The sequence below is a fragment of the Puntigrus tetrazona genome, unplaced genomic scaffold (assembly GCF_018831695.1).
Source record: "Puntigrus tetrazona isolate hp1 unplaced genomic scaffold, ASM1883169v1 S000000991, whole genome shotgun sequence".
Lineage (NCBI taxonomy): Eukaryota > Metazoa > Chordata > Actinopteri > Cypriniformes > Cyprinidae > Puntigrus > Puntigrus tetrazona.
Window position 1 is genome coordinate 88,210 of NW_025048586.1, and position 26,219 is coordinate 114,428.

Consider the following 26,219-nt stretch of genomic DNA (forward strand, 5'->3'; position numbering starts at 1 on the left):
AACCAATTGAAATAGTCCAAAGTCACGCCACCCATCTGTGCTTACAGTGTCTGATTGTTCTCCAGTTTATCTCCTGCACCTAGCACAGATAGGGCATCCTGTACTCCCATGAGGTTGTTTAACATGGGTTTAACCACTGTCACGCACACAGTGTATGTTTCCCATAACTCTAACATTCCAGGTCACTAATATATGTTTCTGTGTTTGTGCCTAGTACCGTGATGTTACGAATATATATATATATGTAATCTATCTTTAAGTAAAGTTAGTTTAATAGTGAAGTTAATTCAATTCAGTGTTAAAAGTGAACAATAAACATTAAATGTAATCAATTAGAATAATTTCCATTACTTTTTAACTACTTAACTAATGCTCTTATCTTTAATGTAGCTCATTTTGAAGTATTTTTTTGTATTTCATTCATTACTTATCTAGTATAATGGCACTTAGTGTGCCTCACCTTAAAATAGGGGCTTTTTGCAGCAGCTTTGCTTACGCCATACTACACCCTGTTCACGCCTGATCTCGCCTGATCTCAGAAGCTAAGCAGAGTTGGACCTAGTTAGTACTTGGATGGGAGACTGCCTAGGAATACCAGGTGCTGTAAGTTTTGAGTTTTTTCACTACTTATCTAATACACTGGCCCTTAGTGTGGCCAAAGTTTGACCAGCTCTTTGCTTTCCTTACTGCTTATTTAATTCAATTGCCTTTAAAGTAGCTGTTCTTTAAACAGAGTTTGACTGTTTTTAACTACTTAACTAATGCTCTTATCTTTAATGTAGCTCATTTTGAAGTATTTTTTTGTATTTCATTCATTACTTATCTAGTATAATGGCACTTAGTGTGCCTCACCTTAAAATAGGGCTTTTTGCAGCAGCTTTCGCCACGGCCATACCACACCCTGTTCACGCCTGATCTCGCCTGATCTCAGAAGCTACAGAGTTGGGCCTAGTTAGTACTTGGATGGGAGACTGCCTAGGAATACCAGGTGCTGTAAGCTTTGAGTTTTTTCACTACTTATCTAATACACTTGCCTCTTGGTGTGGCCAAAGTTTGACCAGCTCTTTGCTTTCCCTTACTGCTTATTTAATTCAATTGCCTTTAAAGTAGCTGTTCTTTAAACAGCGTTTGACTGTTTTTAACTACTTAACTAATGCTCTTATCTTTAATGTAGCTCATTTTGAAGTATTTTTTGTATTTCATTCATTACTTATCTAGTATAATGGCACTTAGTGTGCCTCACCTTAAAATAGGGGCTTTTTGCAGCAGCTTTGCTTACGGCCATACCACCCTGTTCACGCCTGATCTCGCCTGATCTCAGAAGCTAAGCAGAGTTGGGCCTAGTTAGTACTTGGATGGGAGACTGCCTAGAAATACCAGGTGCTGTAAATTTTGAGTTTTTTCACTACTTATCTAATACACTGGCCCTTAGTGTGGCCAAAGTTTGACCAGCTCTTTGCTTTCCTTTACTGCTTATTTAATTCAATTGCCTTTAAAGTAGCTGTTCTTTAAACAGAGTTTGACTGTTTTTAACTACTTAACTAATGCTCTTATCTTTAATGTAGCTCATTTTGAAGTATTTTTTTGTATTTCATTCATTACTTATCTAGTATAATGGCACTTAGTGTGCCTCACCTTAAAATAGGGGGCTTTTTGCAGCAGCTTTCGCTTACGGCCATACCACCCTGTTCACGCCTGATCCTCGCCTGATCTCAGAAGCTAAGCAGAGTTGGGCCTAGTTAGTACTTCTGGATGGGAGACTGCCTAGGAATACCAGGTGCTGTAAGTTTTTGAGTTTTTTCACTACTTATCTAATACACTGGCCCTTAGTGTGGCCAAAGTTTGACCAGCTCTTTGCTTTCCCTTACTGCTTATTTAATTCAATTGCCTTTAAAGTAGCTGTTCTTTAAACAGAGTTTGACTGTTTTTAACTACTTAACTAATGCTCTTATCTTTAATGTAGCTCATTTTGAAGTATTTTTTTGTATTTCATTCATTACTTATCTAGTATAATGGCACTTAGTGTGCCTCACCTTAAAATAGGGGCTTTTGCAGCAGCTTTTCGCACGGCCATACCACCCTGTTCACGCCTGATCTCGCCTCTGATCTCAGAAGCTACAGAGTTGGGCCTAGTTAGTACTTGGATGGGAGACTGCCTAGGAATACCAGGTGCTGTAAGTTTTGAGTTTTTTCACTACTTATCTAATACACTGGCCCTTAGTGTGGCCAAAGTTTGACCAGCCTCTTTGCTTTCCTTTACTGCTTATTTAATTCAATTGCCTTTAAAGTAGCTGTTCTTTAAACAGAGTTTGACTGTTTTTAACTACTTAACTAATGCTCTTATCTTTAATGTAGCTCATTTTGAAGTATTTTTTTGTATTTCATTCATTACTTATCTAGTATAATGGCACTTTAGTGTGCCTCACCTTAAAATAGGGGCTTTTTGCAGCAGCTTTGCTTACGGCCATACCACCCTGTTCACGCCTGATCTCGCCTGATCTCAGAAGCTAAGCAGAGTTGGGCCTAGTTAGTACTTGGATGGGAGACTGCCTAGGAATACCAGGTGCTGTAAGTTTTTGAGTTTTTTCACTACTTATCTAATACACTGGCCCTTAGTGTGGCCAAAGTTTGACCAGCTCTCTTTGCTTTCCTTACTGCTTATTTAATTCAATTGCCTTTAAAGTAGCTGTTCTTTAAACAGAGTTTGACTGTTTTTAACTACTTAACTAATGCTCTTATCTTTAATGTAGCTCATTTTGAAAGTATTTTTTTGTATTTCATTCATTACTTATCTAGTATAATGGCACTTAGTGTGCCTCACCTTAAAATAGGGGCTTTTGCAGCAGCTGCCACGGCCATACCACCTTGTTCACGCCTGATCTCGCCTGATCTCAGAAGCTAAGCAGAGTTGGGCCTAGTTAGTACTTGGATGGGAGACTGCCTAGGAATACCAGGTGCTGTAAGTTTTTGAGTTTTTTCACTACTTATCTAATACACTGGCCCTTAGTGTGGCCAAAGTTTGACCAGCTCTTTGCTTTCCCTTACTGCTTATTTAATTCAATTGCCTTTAAAGTAGCTGTTCTTTAAACAGAGTTTGACTGTTTTTAACTACTTAACTAATGCTCTTATCTTTAATGTAGCTCATTTTGAAGTATTTTTTTTTGTATTTCATTCATTACTTATCTAGTATAATGGCACTTAGTGTGCCTCACCTTAAAATAGGGGCTTTTGCAGCAGCTTTTGCTTACGGCCATACCACCCTGTTCACGCCTGATCTCGCCTGATCTCAGAAGCTACAGAGTTGGGCCTAGTTAGTACTTGGATGGGAGACTGCCTAGGAATACCAGGTGCTGTAAGTTTTTGAGTTTTTTCACTACTTATCTAATACACTGGCCCTTAGTGTGGCCAAAGTTTGACCAGCTCTTTGCTTTCCTTACTGCTTATTTAATTCAATTGCCTTTAAAGTAGCTGTTCTTTAAACAGAGTTTGACTGTTTTTAACTACTTAACTAATGCTCTTATCTTTAATGTAGCTCATTTTGAAGTATTTTTTGTATTTCATTCATTACTTATCTAGTATAATGGCACTTTAGTGTGCCTCACCTTAAAATAGGGGCTTTTGCAGCAGCTTTCGCTTACGGCCATACCACCCTGTTCACGCCTGATCTCGCCTGATCTCAGAAGCTAAGCAGAGTTGGGCCTAGTTAGTACTTGGATGGGAGACTGCCTAGGAATACCAGGTGCTGTAAGTTTTTGAGTTTTTCACTACTTATCTAATACACTGGCCCTTAGTGTGGCCAAAGTTTGACCAGCTCTTTGCTTTCCTTACTGCTTATTTAATTCAATTGCCTTTAAAGTAGCTGTTCTTTAAAACAGAGTTTGACTGTTTTTAACTACTTAACTAATGCTCTTATCTTTAATGTAGCTCATTTTGAAGTATTTTTTTTGTATTTCATTCATTACTTATCTAGTATAATGGCAATTAGTGTGCCTCACCTTAAAAATAGGGGCTTTTTGCAGCAGCTTTCGCTACGGCCATACCACCCTGTTCACGCCTGATCTCGCCTGATCTCAGAAGCTAAGCAGAGTTGGGCCTAGTTAGTACTTGGATGGGAGACTGCCTAGGAATACCAGGTGCTGTAAGTTTTGAGTTTTTTCACTACTTATCTAATACACTGGCCCTTAGTGTGGCCAAAGTTTGACCAGCTCTTTGCTTTCCCTTACTGCTTATTTAATTCAATTGCCTTTAAAGTAGCTGTTCTTTAAACAGAGTTTGACTGTTTTTAACTACTTAACTAATGCTCTTATCTTTAATGTAGCTCATTTTGAAGTATTTTTTTGTATTTCATTCATTACTTATCTAGTATAATGGCACTTAGTGTGCCTCACCTTAAAATAGGGGGCTTTTTGCAGCAGCTTTCGCTTACGGCCATACCACCCTGTTCACGCCTGATCTCGTCTGATCTCAGAAGCTAAGCAGAGTTGGGCCTAGTTAGTACTTGGATGGGAGACTGCCTAGGAATACCAGGTGCTGTAAGTTTTTGAGTTTTTTCACTACTTATCTAATACACTGGCCCTTAGTGTGGCCAAAGTTTGACCAGCTCTTTGCTTTCCCTTACTGCTTATTTAATTCAATTGCCTTTAAAGTAGCTGTTCTTTAAACAGAGTTTGACTGTTTTTAACTACTTAACTAATGCTCTTATCTTTAATGTAGCTCATTTTGAAGTATTTTTTGTATTTCATTCATTACTTATCTAGTATAATGGCACTTAGTGTGCCTCACCTTAAAATAGGGGCTTTTGCAGCAGCTTTGGCTTACGGCCATACCACCCTGTTCACGCCTGATCTCGCCTGATCTCAGAAGCTAAGCAGAGTTGGGCCTAGTTAGTACTTGGATGGGAGACTGCCTAGGAATACCAGGTGCTGTAAGTTTTGAGTTTTTTCACTACTTATCTAATACACTGGCCTTTAGTGTGGCCAAAGTTTGACCAGCTCTTTGCTTTCCCTTTACTGCTTATTTAATTCAATTGCCTTTAAAGTAGCTGTTCTTTAAACAGAGTTTGACTGTTTTTAACTACTTAACTAATGCTCTTATCTTTAATGTAGCTCATTTTGAAGTATTTTTTGTATTTCATTCATTACTTATCTAGTATAATGGCACTTAGTGTGCCTCACCTTAAAATAGGGGCTTTTGCAGCAGCTTTCACTTACGGCCATACCACCCTGTTCACGCCTGATCTCGCCTGATCTCAGAAGCTAAGCAGAGTTGGGCCTAGTTAGTACTTGGATGGGAGACTGCCTAGGAATACCAGGTGCTGTAAGTTTTGAGTTTTTTCACTACTTATCTAATACACTGGCCCTTAGTGTGGCCAAAGTTTGACCAGCTCTTTGCTTTCTCTTTACTGCTTATTTAATTCAATTGCCTTTAAAGTAGCTGTTCTTTAAACAGAGTTTGACTGTTTTTAACTACTTAACTAATGCTCTTATCTTTAATGTAGCTCATTTTGAAGTATTTTTTGTATTTCATTCATTACTTATCTAGTATAATGGCACTTAGTGTGCCTCACCTTAAAATAGGGGCTTTTGCAGCAGCTTTCGCTTACGGCCATACACACCCTGTTCACGCCTGATCTCGCCTGATCTCAGAAGCTAAGCAGAGTTGGGCCTAGTTAGTACTTGGATGGGAGACTGCCTAGGAATACCAGGTGCTGTAAGTTTTGAGTTTTTTCACTACTTATCTAATACACTGGCCCTTAGTGTGGCCAAAGTTTGACCAGCTCTTTGCTTTCCCTTACTGCTTATTTAATTCAATTGCCTTTAAAGTAGCTGTTCTTTAAACAGAGTTTGACTGTTTTTAACTACTTAACTAATGCTCTTATCTTTAATGTAGCTCATTTTGAAGTATTTTTTTGTATTTCATTCATTACTTATCTAGTATAATGGCACTTAGTGTGCCTCACCTTAAAATAGGGGCTTTTTGCAGCAGCTTTTTGCTTACGGCCATACCACCCTGTTCACGCCTGATCTCGCCTGATCTCAGAAGCTACAGAGTTGGGCCTAGTTAGTACTTGGATGGGAGACTGCCTAGGAATACCAGGTGCTGTAAGTTTTTGAGTTTTTTCACTACTTATCTAATACACTGGCCCTTAGTGTGGCCAAAGTTTGACCAGCTCTTTGCTTTCCCTTACTGCTTATTTAATTCAATTGCCTTTAAAGTAGCTGTTCTTTAAACAGAGTTTGACTGTTTTTAACTACTTAACTAATGCTCTTATCTTTAATGTAGCTCATTTTGAAGTATTTTTTTTGTATTTCATTCATTACTTATCTAGTATAATGGCACTTAGTGTGTGCCTCACCTTAAAATAGGGGCTTTTTGCAGCAGCTTTCTCACACGCCATCCCACCCTGTTCACGCCTGATCTCGCCTGATCTCAGAAGCTAAGCAGAGTTGGGCCTAGTTAGTACTTGGATGGGAGACTGCCTAGGAATACCAGGTGCTGTAAGTTTTAGAGTTTTTTCACTACTTATCTAATACACTGGCCCTTAGTGTGGCCAAAGTTTGACCAGCTCTTTGCTTTCCTTACTGCTTATTTAATTCAATTGCCTTTAAAGTAGCTGTTCTTTAAACAGAGTTTGACTGTTTTTAACTACTTAACTAATGCTCTTATCTTTAATGTAGCTCATTTTAAGTATTTTTTTGTATTTCATTCATTACTTATCTAGTATAATGGCACTTAGTGTGCCTCACCTTAAAATAGGGGCTTTTTGCAGCAGCTTTGCTTTCGGCCATACCACCCTGTTCACGCCTGATCTCGCCTGATCTCAGAAGCTAAGCAGAGTTGGGCCTAGTTAGTACTTGGATGGGAGACTGCCTAGGAATACCAGGTGCTGTAAGTTTTGAGTTTTTTCACTACTTATCTAATACACTGGCCCTTAGTGTGGCCAAAGTTTGACCAGCTCTTTGCTTTCCCTTACTGCTTATTTAATTCAATTGCCTTTAAAGTAGCTGTTCTTTAAACAGAGTTTGACTGTTTTTAACTACTTAACTAATGCTCTTATCTTTAATGTAGCTCATTTTGAAGTATTTTTTTGTATTTCATTCATTACTTATCTAGTATAATGGCACTTAGTGTGCCTCACCTTAAAATAGGGGCTTTTTGCAGCAGCTTTTGCTTACGGCCATACCACCCTGTTCACGCCTGATCTCGCCTGATCTCAGAAGCTAAGCAGAGTTGGGCCTAGTTAGTACTTGGATGGGAGACTGCCTAGGAATACCAGGTGCTGTAAGTTTTTGAGTTTTTTCACTACTTATCTAATACACTGGCCCTTAGTGTGGCCAAAGTTTGACCAGCTCTTTGCTTTCCTTACTGCTTATTTAATTCAATTGCCTTTAAAGTAGCTGTTCTTTAAACAGAGTTTGACTGTTTTTAACTACTTAACTAATGCTCTTATCTTTAATGTAGCTCATTTTGAAGTATTTTTTGTATTTCATTCATTACTTATCTAGTATAATGGCACTTAGTGTGCCTCACCTTAAAATAGGGGCTTTTTGCAGCAGCTTTCGCTTACGGCCATACCACCCTGTTCACGCCTGATCTCGCCTGATCTCAGAAGCTAAGCAGAGTTGGGCCTAGTTAGTACTTGGATGGGAGACTGCCTAGGAATACCAGGTGCTGTAAGTTTTGAGTTTTTCACTACTTATCTAATACACTGGCCCTTAGTGTGGCCAAAGTTTGACCAGCTCTTTGCTTTCCCTTACTGCTTATTTAATTCAATTGCCTTTAAAGTAGCTGTTCTTTAAACAGAGTTTGACTGTTTTTAACTACTTAACTAATGCTCTTATCTTTAATGTAGCTCATTTTGAAGTATTTTTTTGTATTTCATTCATTACTTATCTAGTATAATGGCACTTAGTGTGCCTCACCTTAAAATAGGGGCTTTTTATGCAGCAGCTTTCGCTTACGGCCATACCACCCTGTTCACGCCTGATCTCGCCTGATCTCAGAAGCTACAGAGTTGGGCCTAGTTAGTACTTGGATGGGAGACTGCCTAGGAATACCAGGTGCTGTAAGTTTTGAGTTTTTTCACTACTTATCTAATACACTGGCCTCTTAGTGTGGCCAAAGTTTGACCAGCTCTTTGCTTTCCCTTACTGCTTATTTAATTCAATTGCCTTTAAAGTAGCTGTTCTTTAAACAGAGTTTGACTGTTTTTAACTACTTAACTAACGCTCTTATCTTTAATGTAGCTCATTTTGAAGTATTTTTTGTATTTCATTCATTACTTATCTAGTATAATGGCACTTAGTGTGCCTCACCTTAAAATAGGGGGCTTTTTGCAGCAGCTTTCACACGCCATACCACCCTGTTCACGCCTGATCTCGCCTGATCTCAGAAGCTAAGCAGAGTTGGGCCTAGTTAGTACTTGGATGGGAGACTGCCTAGGAATACCAGGTGCTGTAAGTTTTGAGTTTTTCACTACTTATCTAATACACTGGCCCTTAGTGTGGCCAAAGTTTGACCAGCTCTTTGCTTTCCTTACTGCTTATTTAATTCAATTGCCTTTAAAGTAGCTGTTCTTTAAACAGAGTTTGACTGTTTTTAACTACTTAACTAATGCTCTTATCTTTAATGTAGCTCATTTTGAAGTATTTTTTGTATTTCATTCATTACTTATCTAGTATAATGGCACTTTAGTGTGCCTCACCTTAAAATAGGGGCTTTTTGCAGCAGCTTTTGCTTACGGCCATACCACCCTGTTCACGCCTGATCTCGCCTGATCTCAGAAGCACAGAGTTGGGCCTAGTTAGTACTTGGATGGGAGACTGCCTAGGAATACCAGGTGCTGTAAGTTTTTGAGTTTTTTCACTACTTATCTAATACACTGGCCCTTAGTGTGGCCAAAGTTTGACCAGCTCTTTGCTTTCCTTTACTGCTTATTTAATTCAATTGCCTTTAAAGTAGCTGTTCTTTAAACAGAGTTTGACTGTTTTTAACTACTTAACTAATGCTCTTATCTTTAATGTAGCTCATTTTGAAGTATTTTTTGTATTTCATTCATTACTTATCTAGTATAATGGCACTTAGTGTGCCTCACCTTAAAATAGGGCTTTTTGCAGCAGCTTTCGCTTACGGCCATACCACCCCTGTTCACGCCTGATCTCGCCTGATCTCAGAAGCTACAGAGTTGGGCCTAGTTAGTACTTCTGGATGGGAGACTGCCTAGGAATACCAGGTGCTGTAAGTTTTTGAGTTTTTTCACTACTTATCTAATACACTGGCCCTTAGTGTGGCCAAAGTTTGACCAGCTCTTTGCTTTCCCTTACTGCTTATTTAATTCAATTGCCTTTAAAGTAGCTGTTCTTTAAACAGAGTTTGACTGTTTTTAACTACTTAACTAATGCTCTTATCTTTAATGTAGCTCATTTTGAAGTATTTTTTTGTATTTCATTCATTACTTATCTAGTATAATGGCACTTAGTGTGCCTCACCTTAAAATAGGGGGCTTTTTGCAGCAGCTTTCGCTTACGGCCATACCACCCTGTTCACGCCTGATCTCGCCTGATCTCAGAAGCTAAGCAGAGTTGGGCCTAGTTAGTACTTGGATGGGAGACTGCCTAGGAATACCAGGTGCTGTAAGTTTTTGAGTTTTTTCACTACTTATCTAATACACTGGCCCTTAGTGTGGCCAAAGTTTGACCAGCTCTTTGCTTTCCCTTACTGCTTATTTAATTCAATTGCCTTTAAAGTAGCTGTTCTTTAAACAGAGTTTGACTGTTTTTAACTACTTAACTAATGCTCTTATCTTTAATGTAGCTCATTTTGAAGTATTTTTTTGTATTTCATTCATTACTTATCTAGTATAATGGCACTTAGTGTGCCTCACCTTAAAATAGGGGCCTTTTTGCAGCAGCTTTCGCTCACGGCCATACCACCCTGTTGGCGCTAGAGAGCACACAGGAAGTTGTTGGCTGCAGTAGGGAGAGGTAGCCTCTCCTCCATTTTGTGTTAATTTTTGTGTTTGTATTTTGCTTTTTCTTTAGTTTGCTAGTTTTTTGTTGTTTTTTTTTTCAGTTATAAAACCACCCAACAGCAGCTTTTTTGCTTGCTGGAGGGTGGTTACGCTTTTCTTTTTTTTTTTTCTTCTTTTTTCTTTAATGGACGGATTAATGGCAAATGACACTGGACTGGCACGAGGAACACGTGGGGCAAACGACAATGCAACGGCACAAGGAACATGCATGGCAAACGACACTGGAACGGGCACGAGGAACACGCAAGGCAAACGACACTGGAACGGGAGGAGGAACACGCACGGCAAACGACACTGGACTGGATAAGCGACTACGAGTTGGAAATAGAATGGATCAAAACATGAAGAACAGGGTCAACGAAAGGAAATATTTAAAGGAGGCTACGGTGATTGTGAATGTGGAAAATGTGAACGATGTGACAGCGGTGGATATTATTAAAGCAGTGACGGACAAATGTGGAAATGGGACAATTCTGGCGCTAAGACCAAGGCAATTGAAAGAATTTGAACTAACGATGGAAAATATGGAAATATGTGAGTATTTTACTGATGGACTCTTAATCAAAGGAGTGAACTGTGAGGTTAAAAGACTGCAAAATAGAGATTATGTTGTTTCCTTCATGCACCTGCCTGTCTACCTTGATGATAAGGAAATTATGGGAAAATTGGAGTCATGGGGAGTTAATCCCATCTCAAAAATTAAAAGAAGATGCTACCTGGGCACTGACGCCGAAGATGGAACAAGGTTCCTAAAAGTAAGGTTCCCCAGGAGGTGGCATCGTTGCTCTACAGCACCAAGCTTGAAACAGCAGAAGGGCCGCAGTACTTTCGGGTGATGCACAGCCATCAGGTGAAGACTTGTAGGCTGTGCATGAGCCCTGAACATCTGCTAAAAGAATGCCCTGATTTCACCTGCTACAAATGTAAAGAAAGGGGACATTTTGCAAGAGAGTGCAATGCAGTAAAGTGCCCAGAGTGTCAACAAATTTTAAATAATTATGCAGTGTGGGATAGAGGGAGAGGAAGGAGGTATGGAACATCGGGTGGACAGACAGGTGCATGAAGGAAACAGGGACGCTGGAAGGAGAATTTGATAAAGGACAAGAGCAACAAGGACTACAACCAAAAGAAACAGACGGAGGAATGGGCAACAGAGAGGAAAGAGAAGGAATAAAAGAGAATGAAAAGAAGAAGGAACCGACACGAGAACAGGACACTCAAGGGACAGAAATGGAAATATCGGACAGTTTTAAAAGACTTCCGGATAACGTGGAGAAAGATGAACAAGAAATGAAAGATCAAAACAAAGAAACGGACACTGAAGAAGAAGCAAGGAAGGACAACATAGAAAAAGACAGAGGGGGAAAGGACAAATAAGAAGGAGAGCACTAAAGGTAAAACCAAATGTTGGAAATGCAAGGAAAAAAATAATGATACGGGACAAAGTAAAAAGTTTTAACTGTTATGAAGTGTTAAGAGAGCTGGAGGGAGAAGATGGAGAGTAATGTTTTTTATGTACTTATTTTTCCTTCTTTCATGGTTTTAAGATGTGTTGCTTTTAATGCAAGGGGACTGATGGACATGGGAAAATTTGAAAGAGTGAAAGAAAAATGTAAAGGAGAAGATGTTATTGCTCTGCAGGAAACAAACTGGAAAGATAGTGTGATGATGGACTATAAAAAGATGTGGGTAGGGGATATTTTGTATAATAATGGGGATGGAAGGCCTGGGAGAGGAGTGGCATTTTTAATGGGAAAAGGGGTTTTTAACGCAAGCAAAGTAGTGTATAAAGATAAAATGGGGAAATGTATGGTTGTGGAAGTGGATTATGAGGGACGGGAACTGATTTTAGTGAATATACACGCGCCAACAGAAGAGAAAGAAAAGAAAGATTTTTTTAATGTTTTAAGGAATATTGTAAAGAAATATAAGGAAATAATAATGATGGGGGATTTTAACACAGTTTTTAGCAAACAAGACATGGCAGAAGGAATGGTGTTTAAAACTGACACGGGGAGAAAAGAATTAAAAGCATTAATGGAAGAGAATAATATGATCGATGTGTGGAGAGAAAGAAATGAAAAGAAAAAAGAATTTTCTAGGAGGCAAATAGTGGGGCAGTTTGTGTGTGCAACAAGAATTGATTTTATTTTATGTACGAGAAATATGGAGAATTTTATACAAAAGATTATGTATGAAGAGACAAGCTTTAGCGATCACAAGTTTTTATATTTTAGAGTGGACTGGAGTAAAGTGCAAAGAGGGCCAGGAGTATGGATTTTAAATACAGAGATTTTAAAGAATGAAGATTATGTTTTCAGTATAAAGGAGATCATTGAAAAGGAAAAAGGAAATGAAATGTATAATGAGGATAAGCGAATGTGGTGGGAGAATGTGAAATATCTGGTAAAAAATTTACAATAAGATATTGCAAATTAGTTCAAAAATGTAAGAAAAACAAGGAAAGAGAGCTAAGAGTGAAATTAAATGAGGAACTGGGTAAGGCAGAAAAAAGCATTCAGAAAATAAAAGAAATTGAGGGTAGACTGAAGGAAATGGAAGAGAAGAAATATGAAGGCGCAAGATTAAGAAGTAAAGCAAAATATACAGTGGAGGGGGAGAAGTGCACAAAGTTTTTCTTTGATCTGGAGAAAAGAAGAGGAAAAGCAGAAATGATTAAAGAAATAAGGGGCAAAAATGGGAGGATAGTAGAAGAAAATGGAGAAATCTTGAAAGAAATACAATCATACTATGAAAACTTGTTCTGTAATGGAGGGGATAAAAGAAGGAGAAAAAGAGGAACTACTAATGCAAATAAAATCAAGAGTAGGAGAAATTGATAAAAAGAGTGTGATGATGAAGTAAAAGAAGAAGAAATAAAAGAGCAATAAGTGACTTAAACAAAAGGAAAAGTCCAGGCATAGATGGGTTGGGGAGTGAGTTTTACATTGTTTTTAAAGATTTTTTAACCGGTATTTTAAAAGAAGTATTTGATGAGATTTTTAGGAAAGATGAGATGAACCAAAGGATGGGAATGGGATTAATGAAGCTGATATATAAAAGGAAAGGAGACAAAGTGGAGTTAAAAATTATAGGCCTATAACAATGCTTAACACCGATCTGAAGATTTTATCCAAAGTTTTAGCTAACAGATTAAAAGAAGTGATGCCCAGTATAATCAAAACAAACCAAGCGTACAGCATTAAAGGAAGGGACATTATGGATACAACAATGAGCATAAAAGACACAATAAGGTATATAACCTCAAAAAGAGGAAAGATGGTTTTATAATCAGTTTGGACTTTGAGAAGGCTTTTGACAGGGTAGAGCATGATTTTTTATTTGGGGTTTTAAAGCGTTTTGGTTTTGGGAGGAATTTTATTAAATGGATTAAAATTTTATATAAAGGTGCTGTAACGAGAGTAAAATGCAATGGGTTTTTAACAGACTGTTGTAATTTAACTAGATCAATTAGGCAGGGTTGCCCGTTGTCGGCACTTTTATATGCTTTAGTCGCAGAACCACTGGGATTAGCGATAAAGAAGGAGGGACAAATAAAAGGGATAGGTATAGAAGGAGGGGAGAATAATATATTTCAGTATGCTGATGATACAACACTAATGTTAAAAGATCTGGCCAGTGTAAGGGAATCAATGAAAGTAGTACAAAAATTTTGCAGGGCATCGGGGGCTAAAGTTAATGAGGATAAAACGGTGTACATGAGATTTGGGGGGACGGAGGTTTTAACCGGCACTTTACTTTTAGGGAAACTAATGAAATAAAGATTTTAGGTATTATAATGGGGAGGGATGAAAAGAAAGCGGAAGGAACAATGTGGGAAGAAATTTTAGGAGGGATTGAGAGAAGGTTGATCTTTTGGAAATTAATGTCATTAACTTTGAAAGGAAAGGTTTTAATTTTGAATGTTTTAATGGTTTCTAAGTTATGGCATATTTTATATGTGGCATCTATGCTGTTGTGGGTAGAAAAAAGGCTGAACAAATGTTTTTAGATTTTTATGGGAAGGAAAGCCACCAAGAATAGCACATAACACTTTAATTGGAGAGGTGGGGAAGGGAGGATTGGGGTTAATGGATGTGGAACAAAGAAAGAACAGTCTGAGGGTAAAAATGATTCAAAAGTACATGGACGAAGATAACAAAGCGGCATGGAAGAGAACAATGGGGTATTTTTTAAATAAATGTAGTCATTTTAATTTGGGGGACCACATTTTATGGATGAAAACAAAAATGGATGACGGATATGCTGCCAGATTTTTATAAAGAACTACTGGGGGCGTGGAGCAAATTTTTAAATAATGTGCATTTTAAGCCACAAGGTCGAGAGAACATTTTAAATCAGCCTTTATTCTTAAACAACTGTATTTTAAATCAAGGGAAGGAGGTATTTTTTAAGAAATGGTGGGATGTGGGGATCACAAAAGTCAGAGATGTTTTATATGAATTTAAAGAAGGGTTTTTACCAGTGCGATACATTGTGGATGTGATGGAGGAGGCAAAGGAGGATTATAGCACACGAGAGATAATAAACAAATATGACGTGATTAAGAATGCAATACCGCAAGAGTGGATAAAGAGAATTGAAAATATGGAAGAAGACAAGCAAGAAAAAGACTTGTATGTGAGGACGGGGAAAACTGCATGTTTTTAATGAATGTACGGTGAAAAGGTTTTACTCTGTTTTTAGAAATGCTGTTTTTAAGAAGCCTGCTGTGAATGCATATTGGCTACAGAAATTTAACGATTTAAAAGAAGACAGTATATGGGGGAACCTAAATGGAAAATTTGTACAAACGAAATTGGAAAACTCTGAATATTTTATTAGACACAAAGTGATTTTTACAGATGTCATTTTAAACAAAATTGGAATGGAACGAAGCGCTACTTGTAAAGTTTGTAATGATAATGATGAAGGATTTTACACCTGTTTTTATATTGTAACGAACTGGAGGATTTTAATGGTAAATGCAAAAGTTTGATTTTAAGTTTGAGAGGGGATGATAATGAAAGTTTTGAATGGAATAAGGTGGTGATGTTGGGTTTGATAAGCAATGTAAAACAAAAACTTATCAATTTAATTGTGATGCTGATTAAGAGTGCAATATGGGAAAGAAGGATAGTGGCAAAAAGAAAATATTTTATTGGATGTGGAATGTGTTTAAAAGGAAATTTGAAAAGTATGTTCAATGCTTGTTTTATTATTTTAAACAAGAAGAGAAAATTGGTCTGTTTTATAATGTTTTTACCAAGGAAGTTTGCAAGATTTTAATGGACTCTGGATTGGAAATGTTATTGAATGACTGTTAAAATATGACTGTTCAAAAAAAAAAAAAAAAAAAAAAAAATTCACGCCTGATCTCGCCTGATCTCAGAAGCTAAGCAGAGTTGGGCCTAGTTAGTACTTGGATGGGAGACTGCCTAGGAATACCAGGTGCTGTAAGTTTTTGAGTTTTTTCACTACTTATCTAATACACTGGCCCTTAGTGTGGCCAAAGTTTGACCAGCTCTTTGCTTTCCCTTACTGCTTATTTAATTCAATTGCCTTTAAAGTAGCTGTTCTTTAAACAGAGTTTGACTGTTTTTAACTACTTAACTAATGCTCTTATCTTTAATGTAGCTCATTTTGAAGTATTTTTTTTGTATTTCATTCATTACTTATCTAGTATAATGGCACTTAGTGTGCCTCACCTTAAAATAGGGGGCTTTTTGCAGCAGCTTTCGCTTACGGACATACCACCCTGTTCACGCCTGATCTCGCCTGATCTCAGAAGCTACAGAGTTGGGCCTAGTTAGTACTTGGATGGGAGACTGCCTAGGAATACCAGGTGCTGTAAGTTTTTGAGTTTTTTCACTACTTATCTAATACACTGGCCCTTAGTGTGGCCAAAGTTTGACCAGCTCTTTGCTTTCCTTACTGCTTATTTAATTCAATTGCCTTTAAAGTAGCTGTTCTTTAAACAGAGTTTGACTGTTTTTAACTACTTAACTAATGCTCTTATCTTTAATGTAGCTCATTTTGAAGTATTTTTTGTATTTCATTCATTACTTATCTAGTATAATGGCACTTAGTGTGCCTCACCTTAAAATAGGGGCTTTTTGCAGCAGCTTTCGCTTACGGCCATACCACCCTGTTCACGCCTGATCTCGCCTGATCTCAGAAGCTACAGAGTTGGGCCTAGTTAGTACTTGGATGGGAGACTGCCTAGGAATACCAGGTGCTGTAAGTTTTTGAGTTTTTTCACTACTTATCTAATACACTGGCCCTTAGTGTGGCCAAAGTTTGACCAGCTCTTTGCTTTCCCTTACTGCTTATTTAATTCAATTGCCTTTAAAGTAGCTGTTCTTTAAACAGAGTTTGACTGTTTTTAACTACTTAACTAATGCTCTTATCTTTAATGTAGCTCATTTTGAAGTATTTTTTTGTATTTCATTCATTACTTATCTAGTATAATGGCACTTAGTGTGCCTCACCTTAAAATAGGGGCTTTTTGCAGCAGCTTTCGCTTACGCCATACCACCCTGTTCACGCCTGATCTCGCCTGATCTCAGAAGCTAAGCAGAGTTGGGCCTAGTTAGTACTTGGATGGGAGACTGCCTAGGAATACCAGGTGCTGTAAGTTTTTGAGTTTTTTCACTACTTATCTAATACACTGGCCCTTAGTGTGGCCAAAGTTTGACCAGCTCTTTGCTTTCCTTACTGCTTATTTAATTCAATTGCCTTTAAAGTAGCTGTTCTTTAAACAGAGTTTGACTGTTTTTAACTACTTAACTAATGCTCTTATCTTTAATGTAGCTCATTTTGAAGTATTTTTTTGTATTTCATTCATTACTTATCTAGTATAATGGCACTTAGTGTGCCTCACCTTAAAATAGGGGGCTTTTTGCAGCAGCTTTCACTTACGGCCATACCACCCTGTTCACGCCTGATCTCGTCTGATCTCAGAAGCTAAGCAGAGTTGGGCCTAGTTAGTACTTGGATGGGAGACTGCCTAGGAATACCAGGTGCTGTAAGTTTTGAGTTTTTTCACTACTTATCTAATACACTGGCCCTTAGTGTGGCCAAAGTTTGACCAGCTCTTTGCTTTCCCTTACTGCTTATTTAATTCAATTGCCTTTAAAGTAGCTGTTCTTTAAACAGAGTTTGACTGTTTTTAACTACTTAACTAATGCTCTTATCTTTAATGTAGCTCATTTTGAAGTATTTTTTTGTATTTCATTCATTACTTATCTAGTATAATGGCACTTAGTGTGCCTCACCTTAAAATAGGGGCTTTTTGCAGCAGCTTTCGCTTACGGCCATACCACCCTGTTCACGCCTGATCTCGCCTGATCTCAGAAGCTAAGCAGAGTTGGGCCTAGTTAGTACTTGGATGGGAGACTGCCTAGGAATACCAGGTGCTGTAAGTTTTTGAGTTTTTCACTACTTATCTAATACACTGGCCCTTAGTGTGGCCAAAGTTTGACCAGCTCTTTGCTTTCCCTTACTGCTTATTTAATTCAATTGCCTTTAAAGTAGCTGTTCTTTAAACAGAGTTTGACTGTTTTTAACTACTTAACTAATGCTCTTATCTTTAATGTAGCTCATTTTGAAGTATTTTTTTGTATTTCATTCATTACTTATCTAGTATAATGGCACTTAGTGTGCCTCACCTTAAAATAGGGGCTTTTTGCAGCAGCTTTAGCTTACGGCCATCCCACCCTGTTCACGCCTGATCTCGCCTGATCTCAGAAGCTAAGCAGAGTTGGGCCTAGTTAGTACTTGGATGGGAGACTGCCTAGGAATACCAGGTGCTGTAAGTTTTGAGTTTTTTCACTACTTATCTAATACACTGGCCCTTAGTGTGGCCAAAGTTTGACCAGCTCTTTGCTTTCCTTACTGCTTATTTAATTCAATTGCCTTTAAAGTAGCTGTTCTTTAAACAGAGTTTGACTGTTTTTAACTACTTAACTAATGCTCTTATCTTTAATGTAGCTCATTTTGAAGTATTTTTTTGTATTTCATTCATTACTTATCTAGTATAATGGCACTTAGTGTGCCTCACCTAAAATAGGGGCTTTTTGCAGCAGCTTTGCTTACGGCCATACCACCCTGTTCACGCCTGATCTCGCCTGATCTCAGAAGCTAAGCAGAGTTGGGCCTAGTTAGTACTTGGATGGGAGACTGCCTAGGAATACCAGGTGCTGTAAGTTTTTGAGTTTTTCACTACTTATCTAATACACTGGCCCTTAGTGTGGCCAAAGTTTGACCAGCTCTTTGCTTTCCTTACTGCTTATTTAATTCAATTGCCTTTAAAGTAGCTGTTCTTTAAACAGAGTTTGACTGTTTTTAACTACTTAACTAATGCTCTTATCTTTAATGTAGCTCATTTTGAAGTATTTTTTTGTATTTCATTCATTACTTATCTAGTATAATGGCACTTAGTGTGCCTCACCTTAAAATAGGGGCTTTTTGCAGCAGCTTTCACTTACGGCCATACCACCCTGTTCACGCCTGATCTCGCCTGATCTCAGAAGCTAAGCAGAGTTGGGCCTAGTTAGTACTTGGATGGGAGACTGCCTAGGAATACCAGGTGCTGTAAGTTTTGAGTTTTTTCACTACTTATCTAATACACTGGCCCTTAGTGTGGCCAAAGTTTGACCAGCTCTTTGCTTTCCCCTTACTGCTTATTTAATTCAATTGCCTTTAAAGTAGCTGTTCTTTAAACAGAGTTTGACTGTTTTTAACTACTTAACTAATGCTCTTATCTTTAATGTAGCTCATTTTGAAGTATTTTTTTTTATGTATTTCATTCATTACTTATCTAGTATAATGGCACTTAGTGTGCCTCACCTTAAAATAGGGGCTTTTGCAGCAGCTTTCAGCTTACGGCCATACCACCCTGTTCACGCCTGATCTCGCCTGATCTCAGAAGCTAAGCAGAGTTGGGCCTAGTTAGTACTTGGATGGGAGACTGCCTAGGAATACCAGGTGCTGTAAGTTTTTGAGTTTTTTCACTACTTATCTAATACACTGGCCCTTAGTGTGGCCAAAGTTTGACCAGCTCTTTGCTTTCCTTTACTGCTTATTTAATTCAATTGCCTTTAAAGTAGCTGTTCTTTAAACAGAGTTTGACTGTTTTTAACTACTTAACTAATGCTCTTATCTTTAATGTAGCTCATTTTGAAGTATTTTTTTGTATTTCATTCATTACTTATCTAGTATAATGGCACTTAGTGTGCCTCACCTTAAAATAGGGGCTTTTTGCAGCAGCTTTCTTACGGCCATACCACCCTGTTCACGCCTGATCTCGCTCTGATCTCAGAAGCTACAGAGTTGGGCCTAGTTAGTACTTGGATGGGAGACTGCCTAGGAATACCAGGTGCTGTAAGTTTTTGAGTTTTTTCACTACTTATCTAATACACTGGCCCTTAGTGTGGCCAAAGTTTGACCAGCTCTTTTGCTTTCCCTTACTGCTTATTTAATTCAATTGCCTTTAAAGTAGCTGTTCTTTAAACAGAGTTTGACTGTTTTTAACTACTTAACTAATGCCTTATCTTTAATGTAGCTCATTTTGAAGTATTTTTTGTATTTCATTCATTACTTATCTAGTATAATGGCACTTAGTGTGCCTCACCTTAAAATAGGGGCTTTTTGCAGCAGCTTTCGCTACGGCCATACCACCCTGTTCACGCCTGATCTCGCCTGATCTCAGAAGCTAAGCAGAGTTGGGCCTAGTTAGTACTTGGATGGGAGACTGCCTAGGAATACCAGGTGCTGTAAGTTTTTGAGTTTTTTCACTACTTATCTAATACACTGGCCCTTAGTGTGGCCAAAGTTTGACCAGCTCTTTGCTTTCCCTTACTGCTTATTTAATTCAATTGCCTTTAAAGTAGCTGTTCTTTAAACAGAGTTTGACTGTTTTTAACTACTTAACTAATGCTCTTATCTTTAATGTAGCTCATTTTGAAGTATTTTTTGTATTTCATTCATTACTTATCTAGTATAATGGCACTTAGTGTGCCTCACCTTAAAATAGGGGCTTTTTGCAGCAGCTTTCGCTTTCACGGCCATACCACCCTGTTCACGCCTGATCTCGCCTGATCTCAGAAGCTACAGAGTTGGGCCTAGTTAGTACTTGGATGGGAGACTGCCTAGGAATACCAGGTGCTGTAAGTTTTTGAGTTTTTTCACTACTTATCTAATACACTGGCCCTTAGTGTGGCCAAAGTTTGACCAGCTCTTTTTGCTTTCCTTACTGCTTATTTAATTCAATTGCCTTTAAAGTAGCTGTTCTTTAAACAGAGTTTGACTGTTTTTAACTACTTAACTAATGCTCTTATCTTTAATGTAGCTCATTTTGAAGTATTTTTTGTATTTCATTCATTACTTATCTAGTATAATGGCACTTAGTGTGCCTCACCTTAAAATAGGGGCTTTTGCAGCAGCTTTCACGGCCATACCACACCTGTTCACGCCTGATCTCGCCTGATCTCAGAAGCTACAGAGTTGGGCCTAGTTAGTACTTGGATGGGAGACTGCCTAGGAATACCAGGTGCTGTAAGTTTTTGAGTTTTTCACTACTTATCTAATACACTGGCCCTTAGTGTGGCCAAAGTTTGACCAGCTCTTTGCTTTCCCTTACTGCTTATTTAATTCAATTGCCTTTAAAGTAGCTGTTCTTTAAACAGAGTTTGACTGTTTTTAACTACTTAACTAATGCTCTTATCTTTAATGTAGCTCATTTTGAAGTATTTTTTGTATTTCATTCATTACTTATCTAGTATAATGGCACTTAGTGTGCCTCACCTTAAAATAGGGGCTTTTGCAGCAGCTTTCGCTTACGGCCATACCACACCCTGTTCACGCCTGATCTGATCTCAGAAGCTAAGCAGAGTTGGGCCTAGTTAGTACTTGGATGGGAGACTGCCTAGGAATACCAGGTGCTGTAAGTTTTGAGTTTTTTCACTACTTATCTAATACACTGGCCCTTAGTGTGGCCAAAGTTTGACCAGCTCTTTTGCTTTCCTTACTGCTTATTTAATTCAATTGCCTTTAAAGTAGCTGTTCTTTAAACAGAGTTTGACTGTTTTTAACTACTTAACTAATGCTCTTATCTTTAATGTAGCTCATTTTGAAGTATTTTTTGTATTTCATTCATTACTTATCTAGTATAATGGCTCTTAGTGTGCCTCACCTTAAAATAGGGGGCTTTTTGCAGCAGCTTTTGCTTACGGCCATACCACCCTGTTCACGCCTGATCTCGTCTGATCTCAGAAGCTAAGCAGAGTTGGGCCTAGTTAGTACTTGGATGGGAGACTGCCTAGGAATACCAGGTGCTGTAAGTTTTTGAGTTTTTTCACTACTTATCTAATACACTGGCCCTTAGTGTGGCCAAAGTTTGACCAGCTCTTTGCTTTCCTTACTGCTTATTTAATTCAATTGCCTTTAAAGTAGCTGTTCTTTAAACAGAGTTTGACTGTTTTTAACTACTTAACTAATGCTCTTATCTTTAATGTAGCTCATTTTGAAGTATTTTTTTTGTATTTCATTCATTACTTATCTAGTATAATGGCACTTAGTGTGCCTCACCTTAAAATAGGGGCTTTTGCAGCAGCTTTCACTTACGGCCATACCACCCTGTTCACGCCTGATCTCGCCTGATCTCAGAAGCTAAGCAGAGTTGGGCCTAGTTAGTACTTGGATGGGAGACTGCCTAGGAATACCAGGTGCTGTAAGTTTTGAGTTTTTTCACTACTTATCTAATACACTGGCCCTTAGTGTGGCCAAAGTTTGACCAGCTCTTTGCTTTCCCTTTACTGCTTATTTAATTCAATTGCCTTTAAAGTAGCTGTTCTTTAAACAGAGTTTGACTGTTTTTAACTACTTAACTAATGCTCTTATCTTTAATGTAGCTCATTTTGAAGTATTTTTTTGTATTTCATTCATTACTTATCTAGTATAATGGCACTTAGTGTGCCTCACCTTAAAATAGGGGCTTTTGCAGCAGCTTTCGCTACGGCCATACCACCCTGTTCACGCCTGATCTCGCCTGATCTCAGAAGCTACAGAGTTGGGCCTAGTTAGTACTTGGATGGGAGACTGCCTAGGAATACCAGGTGCTGTAAGTTTTTGAGTTTTTTCACTACTTATCTAATACACTGGCTCTTAGTGTGGCCAAAGTTTGACCAGCTCTTTGCTTTCCTTACTGCTTATTTAATTCAATTGCCTTTAAAGTAGCTGTTCTTTAAACAGAGTTTGACTGTTTTTAACTACTTAACTAATGCTCTTATCTTTAATGTAGCTCATTTTGAAGTATTTTTTTGTATTTCATTCATTACTTATCTAGTATAATGGCACTTAGTGTGCCTCACCTTAAAATAGGGGCTTTTGCAGCAGCTTTCGCTTACGGCCATACCACCCTGTTCACGCCTGATCTCGCCTGATCTCAGAAGCTAAGCAGAGTTGGGCCTAGTTAGTACTTGGATGGGAGACTGCCTAGGAATACCAGGTGCTGTAAGTTTTGAGTTTTTTCACTACTTATCTAATACACTGGCCCTTAGTGTGGCCAAAGTTTGACCAGCTCTTTGCTTTCCCTTACTGCTTATTTAATTCAATTGCCTTTAAAGTAGCTGTTCTTTAAACAGAGTTTGACTGTTTTTAACTACTTAACTAATGCTCTTATCTTTAATGTAGCTCATTTTGAAGCATTTTTTTTGTATTTCATTCATTACTTATCTAGTATAATGGCACTTAGTGTGCCTCACCTTAAAATAGGGGCTTTTGCAGCAGCTTTCAACTTACACGGCCATACCACCCTGTTCACGCCTGATCTCGCCTGATCTCAGAAGCTAAGCAGAGTTGGGCCTAGTTAGTACTTGGATGGGAGACTGCCTAGGAATACCAGGTGCTGTAAGTTTTTGAGTTTTTTCACTACTTATCTAATACACTGGCCCTTAGTGTGGCCAAAGTTTGACCAGCTCTTTGCTTTCCCTTTACTGCTTATTTAATTCAATTGCCTTTAAAGTAGCTGTTCTTTAAACAGAGTTTGACTGTTTTTAACTACTTAACTAATGCTCTTATCTTTAATGTAGCTCATTTTAAAGTATTTTTTGTATTTCATTCATTACTTATCTAGTATAATGGCACTTAGTGTGCCTCACCTTAAAATAGGGGCTTTTGCAGCAGCTTTCGCTTTCACGGCCATACCACCCTGTTCACGCCTGATCTCGCCTGATCTCAGAAGCTAAGCAGAGTTGGGCCTAGTTAGTACTTCTGGATGGGAGACTGCCTAGGAATACCAGGTGCTGTAAGTTTTGAGTTTTTTCACTACTTATCTAATACACTGGCCCTTAGTGTGGCCAAAGTTTGACCAGCTCTTTGCTTTCCTTACTGCTTATTTAATTCAATTGCCTTTAAAGTAGCTGTTCTTTAAACAGAGTTTGACTGTTTTTAACTACTTAACTAATGCTCTTATCTTTAATGTAGCTCATTTTGAAGTATTTTTTTGTATTTCATTCATTACTTATCTAGTATAATGGCACTTAGTGTGCCTCACCTTAAAATAGGGGCTTTTGCAGCAGCTTTCACACGGCCATACCACCCTGTTCACGCCTGATCTCGCCTGATCTCAGAAGCTACAGAGTTGGGCCTAGTTAGTACTTGGATGGGAGACTGCCTAGGAATACCAGGTGCTGTAAGTTTTTGAGTTTTTTCACTACTTATCTAATACACTGGCCCTTAGTGTGGCCAAAGTTTGACCAGCTCTCTTGCTTTCCTTACTGCTTATTTAATTCAATTGCCTTTAAAGTAGCTGTTCTTTAAACAGAGTTTGACTGTTTTTAACTACTTAACTAATGCTCTTATCTTTAATGTAGCTCATTTTGAAGTATTTTTTTGTATTTCATTCATTACTTATCTAGTATAATGGCAATTAGTGTGCCCCACCTTAAAATAGGGGCTTTTGCAGCAGCTTTCGCTTACGGCCATACCACCCTGTTCACGCCTGATCTCGCCTGATCTCAGAAGCTAAGCAGAGTTGGGCCTAGTTAGTACTTGGATGGGAGACTGCCTAGGAATACCAGGTGCTGTAAGTTTTGAGTTTTTTCACTACTTATCTAATACACTGGCCCTTAGTGTGGCCAAAGTTTGACCAGCTCTTTGCTTTCCCTTACTGCTTATTTAATTCAATTGCCTTTAAAGTAGCTGTTCTTTAAACAGAGTTTGACTGTTTTTAACTACTTAACTAATGCTCTTATCTTTAATGTAGCTCATTTTGAAGTATTTTTTTGTATTTCATTCATTACTTATCTAGTATAATGGCACTTAGTGTGCCTCACCTTAAAATAGGGGCTTTTGCAGCAGCTTTCACTTACGGCCATACCACCTCTGTTCACGCCTGATCTCGCCTGATCTCAGAAGCTACAGAGTTGGGCCTAGTTAGTACTTGGATGGGAGACTGCCTAGGAATACCAGGTGCTGTAAGTTTTTGAGTTTTTTCACTACTTATCTAATACACTGGCCCTTAGTGTGGCCAAAGTTTGACCAGCTCTTTTGCTTTCCTTACTGCTTATTTAATTCAATTGCCTTTTAAAGTAGCTGTTCTTTTAAACAGAGTTATTCCAAGGTCGCTCAAATTCATCTCTGAACCAATTGAAATAGTCCAAAGTCACGCCACCCATCTGTGCTTACAGTGTCTGATTGTTCTCCAGTTTATCTCCTGTATACCTAGCACAGATAGGGCATCCTGTACTCCCATGAGGTTGTTTAACATGGGTTTAACCCACTGTCACGCACACAGTGTATGTTTCCCATAACTCTAACATTCCAGGTCACTAATATATGTTTCTGTGTTCGTGCCTAGTACCGTGATGTTACGAATATATATATATATGTAATCTATCTTTAAGTAAAGTTAGTTTAATAGTGAAGTTAATTCAATTCAGTGTTAAAAGTGAACAATAAACATTAAATGTAATCAATTAGAATAATTTCCATTACACTCCTCCCTTTGATCATTCTTGATCACCTGTCAAATTAGAATATAATAAAAATAAAATCCCTTTAACGATAACATCAAGTGTGTAAATTCACATGGATTCAGAACACACCATCACACAATAAGGGTTTGAAAAAACATAATAAACATCTTTAACATGTGATTAACTGGAGATTACATAAAACTCAATCTGAGGAAATCATCGCTTGACTATATATATATATATATAAAAACGTTACTGAAATGTAGAATTTTTCCTTTAAATGGTGTTATCTTGTGAAATTATCTACTCGAGACCCTTTAACCATTAGGTTACTCTTCATCATCACTTGAATCATCATAATCATCACAATCAACAATATTCACCACCTTTCTGGATTTATCCTCTATCTTACTCCCCCAGTGATTAAACATTATCATTTGCGTGTGGCAGAAGCTCTCATAGTCGAATTCACTGCTTCTTTTACCATGCTCATCACACAAGGCCATATACACAGTAACAGAACAAACACAGATAGTGCTGAAATGGCAAGCAAACCAATATACTCAGCCTTTGCCATAATCCCTTGAACCAATTCCATCCCCACACATCATCATCAGCACTAATCTCCCTAGCCTTTAGCCTGTTTACCGCATTGGTGATATTCTGAATACCCAAATCTATCATATGACCATCAGCATCATTGTCAGGAATATAGGTACAACATGCAGATCCTACAACAGCACACACGCCTCCGGGAAATGGCTGTAAGTTGATCCAACACAAGTCGATTCTGCAACGCTGTCAGTCTCAGGCCTCTCAGTTCCTCCTGATCCTCCATCATTACCTTTGTGGTATTCATAAGCTGATTAGTTCATACCCGTGTCACTTCCACTTCATTTTGGAGGAATGCCACACCAAGAGACGGACCAAAGCCTGGAAGAATTTCTCAGCTCCGCTCCATAGTCGATGTTCTTTCGGGACAGGGTTGTCCCGTCCCAAGGCTTGATATCTTGACTCGGTCACGCAGTGAAGCTACCTCTTCTCGATTTCTCTCTGGCCTTAGTGAGGCGATGTCCTGGCTTCTTCGTGTGAAGTTGTTCTGGTGCTCTTACCGCTTATCGCCTCCTCCATATAACTGTACCATAGCACATGTGCCTGTCCACCGTCGGGGCAGTGAAGCATACACGACATGTCCACACAGCCAGTACCAT

The 26,219-nt window shown here is 38.4% G+C and overlaps 3 non-coding genes and 41 pseudogenes across 3 annotated transcripts; all 44 read left to right on the forward strand.

The window, feature by feature from the left end:
* Positions 1 to 490: 490 nt before the first annotated feature.
* LOC122339148 lies at positions 491 to 610 on the forward strand (annotated as a pseudogene).
* A 663-nt stretch (positions 611 to 1,273) lies between these two features.
* Positions 1,274 to 1,392, forward strand: LOC122339040 (annotated as a pseudogene).
* Positions 1,393 to 1,667: 275 nt separating this feature from the next.
* LOC122339108 lies at positions 1,668 to 1,789 on the forward strand (annotated as a pseudogene).
* Positions 1,790 to 2,062: 273 nt separating this feature from the next.
* On the forward strand, positions 2,063 to 2,181 carry LOC122339153 (annotated as a pseudogene).
* Positions 2,182 to 2,456: 275 nt separating this feature from the next.
* On the forward strand, positions 2,457 to 2,575 carry LOC122339181 (annotated as a pseudogene).
* A 272-nt stretch (positions 2,576 to 2,847) lies between these two features.
* LOC122339107 lies at positions 2,848 to 2,966 on the forward strand (annotated as a pseudogene).
* Positions 2,967 to 3,242: 276 nt separating this feature from the next.
* Positions 3,243 to 3,359, forward strand: LOC122339083 (annotated as a pseudogene).
* A 273-nt stretch (positions 3,360 to 3,632) lies between these two features.
* LOC122339182 lies at positions 3,633 to 3,751 on the forward strand (annotated as a pseudogene).
* Positions 3,752 to 4,026: 275 nt separating this feature from the next.
* On the forward strand, positions 4,027 to 4,145 carry LOC122339062 (annotated as a pseudogene).
* A 275-nt stretch (positions 4,146 to 4,420) lies between these two features.
* On the forward strand, positions 4,421 to 4,539 carry LOC122339127. Its single transcript, XR_006249916.1, has one exon. It is a non-coding gene; the product is annotated as a 5S ribosomal RNA (ribosomal RNA).
* Positions 4,540 to 4,812: 273 nt separating this feature from the next.
* Positions 4,813 to 4,931, forward strand: LOC122339183 (annotated as a pseudogene).
* Positions 4,932 to 5,204: 273 nt separating this feature from the next.
* Positions 5,205 to 5,323, forward strand: LOC122339150 (annotated as a pseudogene).
* A 273-nt stretch (positions 5,324 to 5,596) lies between these two features.
* Positions 5,597 to 5,716, forward strand: LOC122339067 (annotated as a pseudogene).
* Positions 5,717 to 5,991: 275 nt separating this feature from the next.
* Positions 5,992 to 6,108, forward strand: LOC122339084 (annotated as a pseudogene).
* A 276-nt stretch (positions 6,109 to 6,384) lies between these two features.
* LOC122339131 lies at positions 6,385 to 6,504 on the forward strand (annotated as a pseudogene).
* A 272-nt stretch (positions 6,505 to 6,776) lies between these two features.
* Positions 6,777 to 6,895, forward strand: LOC122339014 (annotated as a pseudogene).
* Positions 6,896 to 7,169: 274 nt separating this feature from the next.
* Positions 7,170 to 7,288, forward strand: LOC122339185 (annotated as a pseudogene).
* A 273-nt stretch (positions 7,289 to 7,561) lies between these two features.
* LOC122339186 lies at positions 7,562 to 7,680 on the forward strand (annotated as a pseudogene).
* Positions 7,681 to 7,955: 275 nt separating this feature from the next.
* LOC122339085 lies at positions 7,956 to 8,072 on the forward strand (annotated as a pseudogene).
* A 271-nt stretch (positions 8,073 to 8,343) lies between these two features.
* Positions 8,344 to 8,463, forward strand: LOC122339119 (annotated as a pseudogene).
* A 272-nt stretch (positions 8,464 to 8,735) lies between these two features.
* Positions 8,736 to 8,851, forward strand: LOC122339114 (annotated as a pseudogene).
* Positions 8,852 to 9,520: 669 nt separating this feature from the next.
* Positions 9,521 to 9,639, forward strand: LOC122339187 (annotated as a pseudogene).
* Positions 9,640 to 15,770: 6,131 nt separating this feature from the next.
* Positions 15,771 to 15,887, forward strand: LOC122339121 (annotated as a pseudogene).
* Positions 15,888 to 16,160: 273 nt separating this feature from the next.
* Positions 16,161 to 16,277, forward strand: LOC122339086 (annotated as a pseudogene).
* A 275-nt stretch (positions 16,278 to 16,552) lies between these two features.
* On the forward strand, positions 16,553 to 16,670 carry LOC122339069 (annotated as a pseudogene).
* A 275-nt stretch (positions 16,671 to 16,945) lies between these two features.
* Positions 16,946 to 17,064, forward strand: LOC122339162. The gene has a single exon (XR_006249918.1). It is a non-coding gene; the product is annotated as a 5S ribosomal RNA (ribosomal RNA).
* Positions 17,065 to 17,338: 274 nt separating this feature from the next.
* Positions 17,339 to 17,457, forward strand: LOC122339188 (annotated as a pseudogene).
* A 274-nt stretch (positions 17,458 to 17,731) lies between these two features.
* On the forward strand, positions 17,732 to 17,850 carry LOC122339015 (annotated as a pseudogene).
* A 271-nt stretch (positions 17,851 to 18,121) lies between these two features.
* Positions 18,122 to 18,240, forward strand: LOC122339189 (annotated as a pseudogene).
* Positions 18,241 to 18,513: 273 nt separating this feature from the next.
* LOC122339155 lies at positions 18,514 to 18,632 on the forward strand (annotated as a pseudogene).
* A 279-nt stretch (positions 18,633 to 18,911) lies between these two features.
* On the forward strand, positions 18,912 to 19,030 carry LOC122339005 (annotated as a pseudogene).
* Positions 19,031 to 19,303: 273 nt separating this feature from the next.
* On the forward strand, positions 19,304 to 19,421 carry LOC122339105 (annotated as a pseudogene).
* A 273-nt stretch (positions 19,422 to 19,694) lies between these two features.
* On the forward strand, positions 19,695 to 19,813 carry LOC122339063 (annotated as a pseudogene).
* Positions 19,814 to 20,089: 276 nt separating this feature from the next.
* Positions 20,090 to 20,206, forward strand: LOC122339128 (annotated as a pseudogene).
* A 660-nt stretch (positions 20,207 to 20,866) lies between these two features.
* Positions 20,867 to 20,982, forward strand: LOC122339103 (annotated as a pseudogene).
* A 274-nt stretch (positions 20,983 to 21,256) lies between these two features.
* LOC122339138 lies at positions 21,257 to 21,375 on the forward strand. Its single transcript, XR_006249917.1, has one exon. It is a non-coding gene; the product is annotated as a 5S ribosomal RNA (ribosomal RNA).
* Positions 21,376 to 21,649: 274 nt separating this feature from the next.
* On the forward strand, positions 21,650 to 21,768 carry LOC122339156 (annotated as a pseudogene).
* A 273-nt stretch (positions 21,769 to 22,041) lies between these two features.
* Positions 22,042 to 22,158, forward strand: LOC122339145 (annotated as a pseudogene).
* Positions 22,159 to 22,431: 273 nt separating this feature from the next.
* Positions 22,432 to 22,550, forward strand: LOC122339006 (annotated as a pseudogene).
* A 277-nt stretch (positions 22,551 to 22,827) lies between these two features.
* On the forward strand, positions 22,828 to 22,946 carry LOC122339066 (annotated as a pseudogene).
* Positions 22,947 to 23,222: 276 nt separating this feature from the next.
* LOC122339115 lies at positions 23,223 to 23,343 on the forward strand (annotated as a pseudogene).
* A 270-nt stretch (positions 23,344 to 23,613) lies between these two features.
* Positions 23,614 to 23,730, forward strand: LOC122339139 (annotated as a pseudogene).
* A 274-nt stretch (positions 23,731 to 24,004) lies between these two features.
* On the forward strand, positions 24,005 to 24,123 carry LOC122339007 (annotated as a pseudogene).
* Positions 24,124 to 24,396: 273 nt separating this feature from the next.
* On the forward strand, positions 24,397 to 24,514 carry LOC122339100 (annotated as a pseudogene).
* Positions 24,515 to 26,219: the final 1,705 nt, after the last annotated feature.